The sequence below is a fragment of the Sciurus vulgaris genome (assembly GCF_902686455.1).
Source record: "Sciurus vulgaris genome assembly, chromosome: 17".
In the NCBI taxonomy this organism is placed as follows: Eukaryota; Metazoa; Chordata; class Mammalia; order Rodentia; family Sciuridae; genus Sciurus; species Sciurus vulgaris.
The window spans coordinates 45567861-45574979 of NC_136478.1; the positions used below are offsets into that span (position 1 = coordinate 45567861).

Genomic DNA, 7119 nt, shown 5'->3' on the forward strand with positions numbered 1-7119 from the left:
GACGGTGGACCCCTGGCCTCTGAAGGAGGCCCCCATCTCCCTCCTGCCTGCCTCTCACATGCGTTCTGCACACACGTTTCAACACCACCTGAAGAAATCCTGTGTCTGGGCGTCCACCTGCAGCAGGAGGCCTGGGCTCAGGGGCAGCCAGTGTGGCCGCGAGCGGCCCGGGGCCATCTTTCTGCATTTCGAGAGCAGCCAGGCGTTCAAGATGGTGGGTGAAATCACCCACTTTTAGACAACTGTGGCCCACAAAGCACAGAACCAAGGGAATGAGCGTGGCAGTGGCTGGTCAGTGTCCAGGGCGAGGCCTCGGGAGGCCTCCAGGGACAGGTGGGGAAGGAGCCTCGCCCACCGGCACCCTGGCTGCCTCACACACAGGGCAGGGGCACCTCCTGGCTCCAGGTATGATTCTACTGCCAGCCACTGGCAGGCGTGGCCAGCCCGTCACCTGGAGGGCCTGGAGGGCAAACGGCCTGGGAGGAACGTGTGAAGGAGGTCACCCCTCGGCCAGCTGCACGGGATCACTATGGAGTGGCCCGAAGTCTAGAGTTGAGGAGTTGCTACCAGCTTCAAAACCACCCTCCTGCTGGCTGTGCGGTCATTTGGGCAATGGATGTCATTCAAAAAAGAGGACTTTTCGTGGGTCAGCTCTTGGAACCCCATGAGTGTGGCATTGCAGGGGAAGCCTGTGCTGTGGGCCGTATTCACTAACTGGACAGCAGGTGAGTTGGCTAACTGGTCAGCAGGCGACTTCCTTGCTGACAGAAATGCAAATACCTCACCCACCTGCTCACTTCCCTGCCTTCTTCCCAGCACCAGGGGATCTGATCACTCTGTTTATGGGGACGGGAATGTTGTTCTGTGACCAGCAGCATCACCTGGGAACCTACAGGACACATGGACTCTCAGGCCCACCCTTCCCAGTCGGAAGATGTGCTGGACACAGGCTACCACTCCATCTGCCAAGGACACCTACTCAACCCAGGGACTAGGCCGTGTGTGTTCCAGGGAAGCCCCAGTTTGCTCATGGGAGGGCAAACACCAACAGTGCATGCTGGGGGCTGACAGTGTCCCCAGGCAGCAGGTGGATGTGGAAGAGGGGCAGGAGAAGGCCCCAGGGACAGCGAGGCCTAAGGGCCTGGCCTGGGAATGTTGCCCTGCCAGGGTCCTAGGAGAGAACCAGGATGTGGACCACCAGGAGCAAGACTACCCTTACTCTGAGGTCTCCTTGGCTCATGTGGCCTTGGAAGCACTGGGTGGACAAGGGTGGGTCCCTCATGCTCTGTTATGTCCCCAGAAATGAGCACAGGTCCTGGCACAGAAGAGCTGGAAGCTGACGTGGGATGAAGGCATAAATACCAGTTTGGCTGATGCAGCGAACCAAGCAGAACTGTCCACCATGACAGGCTGGCGACAGAGCCGGTGACAGGGCCAGCATGAGCCTTCAGCAAGTGGGGGTTCAGCCCCCACACCCGGGAGAGGCGTCCGTGTGTTGCCAGCTGTGACGACGGGCCCCACACAGGGCTGGGCTCAGGGGGCCCACTTCTCTGCCTCGGGTACCTGCCTGTTTTGCACAGCTCTTTCTGCTTGTTTGAAGACCATTTTTATCTTGACTCAAAGACAAACAGGTGGCACTCCTGTGTCAACGCAGATACGAGTGTCCCCTCTGCCCCCTCACCACTGGAGCCATGAACCAGGTTAAGTTAAAAAAAGCAGAGGGTGTCCGGCTTGACAGCTGGCCCTGCAGCCGTGGAAAAGGCCAAAAATAAACACCGGGAGCCGATGACTTCAGTACCATCTGTGGCTCGGTGCCCAGGTGGGGCCAGAGCGAGGGGACGGCCTCAGGCACACAGCACACTGGGCTCCTGGGGTGGCTGGGGACGGGGTTGGTCCCGAGGGTGCAGCTGGCTCTCCAGGGACATCACAGATCTCCTGCCCAGCTGGGACCTCCGTACTGGCCCCTGGGCCCCCAGTGTGGAGAACATCCACCAGCCACGGTTGTTGGTTCACCTGAGAGACTTCACTTTAAAATCTCCCGCTTTGATGATCAACAAGTCTATCCAGCACTGGGCCCCGGGGGCTGCTGAGTGACAGCCGCCGTCAAGGGGCACTGGAGAGCAGGAGAGCAGCTGCTCAGGAGGCACCCTGGGTGCTATTCCTTCATGCACAGGCCACCGTGCCCACGGGAGCACTGTGCAGATACTCGAGCAGCCTGTGCATGAGAGCCAGCCCCTGCCCAGTTCACCACTCACCTGCACACACCCGCTCACACACAAGGCTCACCCGTCCACACCTGTCCCCACATGCTGCAAGCTCACACATGTCGACACACACATCCTCACACCCCGCAAGCTCACACATGTTCACGCACACACGTTTCCACATGCTGCAAGCTCACACATGCTCACACATGTTCTCACACCCTGCCATCTCACCCACACTTTTACACATGTTCACACACTCATGTTCTCACAAGCACACACTAAGGCAAACTTTCACACACACTTATCCAGACTATGTGGGCCCTATTCGAATCTCTAAAAGGCTGCATTTACCAAGATAAATAAGTCCTTGGGGTCCAGAGTCCACCTTGTTGAAGGGCTGGGTGTTACGGGTCGACCAGTAAATCAAAACACGTGGAAGAGTGCTACATGTGGGGACAGAGGGCGACTGTACTGCTCCATGCTTTATTGGTTCATCTCTAATCGGAACCAGGTGGTCATGAAGAGCAGAGTTCATGGGAATCCACCCTCTGTTGAACGTGGGCCTGGGCTGGAGGCTGGAAGCCGACTCCCACAATGAAAACAGTTGTAATTGCCTGGCGAGGTCAGGTTCGGGTACATTCAGGGACAGAGGTGATGCTGCAGCTGGTGCATAGTATTCTGGGCTCTCTCCAAGAGGAAGGTGGTCCTCTGAAACTCCTCCCAGAAGTGTCTGACTGCTGACCCATCTCTGCAGCTACAGAACCAAGTGACATTTATTTACCCAAGTGATGGTAATGGTGACGATGGTGATAATAGTGATGGCGATGGTGATGGTGATGGTGGTGGTGATGATGATGGTGATGATGGTGATGGTGGTGGTGGTGATGGTGGTGATGGTGGTAATGGTGATGTTGGTGGTGATAATAGTGATGTCGATGGTGTTGGTGATGATGATGGTGATGATGATGGGGATGAGGGTGATGGTGGTGATGTTGGTGTTGGTGATTATGGTGGTGATGGTGATGATGTTGGTGATAATAGTGATGTCGATGATGTTGGTGGGAATGATGGGGATGATGATGGGGATGAGGGTGATGGTGGTGATGGTGGTGATGGTGGTGATGGTGGTGATGGTGATGTTGGTGGTGATAATAGTGATGTCGATGTTGTTGGTGATGATGATGGTGATGATGATGGGGATGAGGATGATGGTGGTGATGGTGGTGATGGTGATGTTGAGAAGATGATGGTGATAATGATGATGATGGAGGTGAGGATACTGACGGTGATGATCGTGGTGGTGATCATAGTGGTGATGATGATTATAAAGGCAACAGTCAATAGTCAAACCCTCCACATGGCTCCACAAACACAAGAAATATCTCTACAGCAAAGCTCTGGAGGCAGCTTTGAAGGAATCACTGAGTTTTAAAAATGGCAGCAAAATGCACACAACCCCGTCCTGCACCGCAGCCCCACAGGGTGCAGGGTGTGCCCTAGATGCACCCACGCCACCGTGGGCAGCCACGCCATCTGCCTCCAGACCCTGTCCACCCTCCCAGACTGCAGCTCTGTGACTTCGCCCCCGCCTCGCTGCTCAGGGACTCTGAGGCCAGGAGGCTCCAGGGGCCTCTGCAGGTGGAATGGGCAGGATCCGTCCCTCCATGCCGGCGTCTTTCACGGCACACATGAAGCTCACGGATGTTGTAGCATGTGTCAGAATTTCATTCCTTTTAAAGCTGAATAACATTCAATTGTACGAAAACACCTGCTTTGCCTGAAGGCCATCTGTGTCCACCCCAGGGCTTCTGCCTCTTGGTTCTCGTGAATGCTGCAGCCGTGGATGGTGTTAAAGCCACATGGAGTAACAGGCGGTCTCCTAAGCTGCTTGGCACAACCCTCTATGGAGTGCGATTCACAGAAAACTCATGGCCCTCTCGCACTGTCTTCCCACCCTACACACTCAGACTCAGTTCCTTCAGTTCCTGGTAATCATGGCACATCAGTGTAGGTCAGTTGTTCTCATTCTTGGTCAGCAGACTAGCGCTGCATTGTAGGGATGTCCCATAATTCATTCAAGTAGATCTCCCAGGCCTGGGCATTTTGGTAATTTCCAATACTTGATTATAAGCACAGCTGCCCTGAGTGACCTGTGCACGTAAACTTTCCTATTCTCAACACAGCTGCCTTCTGCAGGGGGTGGGAACGTGTGTTCTCCATTGGTTGCTGCGTATCCAAGGGCGCCGACCCGGGCTGGGCGGCATGGCTGCCCCTCTGCTCCTGGAGGTTGAAGTTCATCCACAGCAAATCACCCAAGCTCGCTATGCCTCATTCTCCTCACAGCAAGTGGCATGATAGATAGTCCTCCCTGCGTGGGGTCATCATGAGCATCACAGCAGCCAAGTCGTGGACTGCATGGTGCCAATTGGCCCAGTGCACCTGTGCCGACATGGAGGGCGTCCATCCTGGGCTCTGAAAGCCACTGAGCTGCAGTTCACCAGTTTGCACAGTGTGGAGGCTACTGCGTGACTACATGGGTAATCATTTCCACACAGTACAGCTGGAAACAGACAGCGGGCTCTCAGGAGGCTGGGCAAGCCAGCATGGCACAGCCAACCTGCCTCTGGGTCTGGCCTGCTTAGGAAAACATTCCCCAGGTGCAAACACCCGGGCATCCTGCCAGGCCCTGCCCTCAAGCCCACCTTCCTGAGGGCGTCGAGTGCCAGAGTACTGGGAGCTTGTCCCCAGGGATGTCTGAGCATATATATGTGTGTGTGTGTGTGTGTGTGTGTGTGTGTGTGTGTGTACCCCACGCTCTGGGCCCTGAATGAACAGCTGCGAGTGACCCCTGGGGACCCAGCCAAGACAGCATGCTTCTCAAATAATCTTCCTCCATCAAATGCACTGTGCAGGGAGCTGTCCTTGTTCGGTGAGGCAGGAGCAAGGTCTGCCCTGCTGACTGGGCCCTGCCATTTCCTCCCCAAAACCCCCAGAACCCCCACGCTGTGGCCCAATGAGAGCAGTCTACCCCTGGTCCACCAGTTCAGTTTTCTGTCATGTCCTGTACTTTCCCTGAGGATTTTTATGTTCTCCTGACCAGGGCCGGTGCCAACTGGCCCACCAGCACCAGAGCTCAGAAACGTGGCCAGGCAGACTCCAATTCAGTTCAAAAACAAAGAGACGAACACAGAGGGTCGGGAGGCCCATGGCATCGCTCGCTGAAACAGATATGGGCTGCAGTGGACACGGTATCTAAGTCCTCCTGGCTGTCCCCATGAGGCCACATGGGGGACAGATGGTGCTACACATGGTGGGAAGTGAGCTCAGGAAGCAGTTCAGGCCCGGCGGACACTCTGGACTTTCTCCCCAGGTTAATCAGGCAGAAAAGCCACAGGGGAGCCAGGGGCGCTACAGGAATCAGACCCCTGGGAGGAGGTCACGGTGAACTGGCTGCACTTGGGAGCACGGTCTCCAGGAGTCCGGCCCACGGACACGCTCTCAGGGGAAGACTCTGGGCCCGGGAAGAGAGCATCCCTGCTGGCTCCCAAAAGCCCAGCACTTCCAAGTCCAGCAAAAGCAGAACCAAAGCAGCAGAGGAGAGGCAGGTCCCAGACGGCCAGCAGGACAGGCTGGAGAGGCTGCTCCCTCTGGGCTGGGGCAGGGCCGTCACCTACGAGCACCCTCAGCACCCAGAGCCTGCAGCCCTAGACTAGAGCCCAGTCTCCGTGGTAGGTTTGTAGGTAGAGAAGCAGCTCCAGGGAAGCACCCGCCCCCCGCCATGCTCGTCTGCTCTTTTTACAGAGCCCAGGGCAACATGCTGGAGTGGCTGGGATCGGGGGCATCCTCACCCCAGTTGCCCGACCCTGGGGCCTCTACCCCAGGCCCTCCGTCTGCTACTCACGGATGTGCAGTGGCCCAGGCAGAGCTATGCTGAGGATCCAGGACAGGAATGTGTCCAGGCAGATTCTGAACTTCAACTCATTATCTCTTCTAGGAAGATTTTTTAGAAAATTTTTATTTAATAAAATAAAAGAAGGAAGGAAGAATGAAAGGAGGGAAGGAGGGAAGAAAGGAAGACATCGACCTGGTCGCACTTGCGTTGGTAGCAGAGGAGTGCCTTCTGCAATTAGCTCCCCCAGAAGAATCTTCCAGATATGAGCCCCTGGGAACGGCTCAGTGCACAGCCTGGACTCACAACCAAGCTGAAGCCCTCCGTCTACCACTCACAGATGTGCACGGCAGATCCCCAATTCATGGGACTGAGGCACACAAAGGGCTCCCTGTCACCTGCAGGAGGACGGCTCATTCAAGATAACTGTGACTATTATGGGTTTCTTAATTTGTCCTCTTTGAAACAGACTGATTATTTAAAATAGAGTTCCTGACTTGTAACTTTTTTTTAAAAATACTACCAAATGTTTAATGAGCAAATTCGTCTTAGCAAATATGAAACTGCCACAGAGAGAGGAGAGGGCCAGGGGCCATGGGACTGGGGGCGAGGGGGATCGGAGCGAGTCAGGAAAGGCCAAAGAGAACCAACTACATAAGAAACCAGGGAAACCAGGGCAGGGAACTGGGAGGACCAGAGGACAGGGGCTGTGGTCCTGAAAGGGGAGAGGGCAGGGCACGGAGGGCCGGACAACAAAATTCAAAATAGTTTGGCCATAAAATATAAACACACTATGTTTCTACCATGGGGAAGGGGAGGAGCAAAGGGGTGTAAGGGAGAAAAGGCTGTTTTGGGAGGGACCGTGAGGGTCCTACCCGCCCTGCTGTGCACCCGTCCCCATCCCAACCCCTTCCCTCTGGGTCTGTGTGGGTGCATGTTTGTGTGGGCCTGTGTGCACTTCCCCAGTCCCTGCCCTGTCCAAACCTCCCAACCCCCCACCCCCCACCCTTAATTGCTGCCATT

The 7119-nt window shown here is 55.7% G+C and overlaps 1 long non-coding RNA gene across 2 annotated transcripts; it reads left to right on the forward strand.

Annotated features, from left to right (window-relative positions):
• The first annotated feature begins 2025 nt into the window (after positions 1–2025).
• On the forward strand, positions 2026–3571 carry LOC306649092. Of its 2 annotated transcripts, none has more exons than XR_013760574.1 (3): positions 2026–2840; positions 2975–3190; positions 3451–3571. It is a non-coding gene; the product is annotated as an uncharacterized lncRNA (long non-coding RNA). The 2 variants fall into 2 exon arrangements; XR_013760575.1 differs by having other exon boundaries at positions 2975–3184; positions 3448–3571.
• Positions 3572–7119: the final 3548 nt, after the last annotated feature.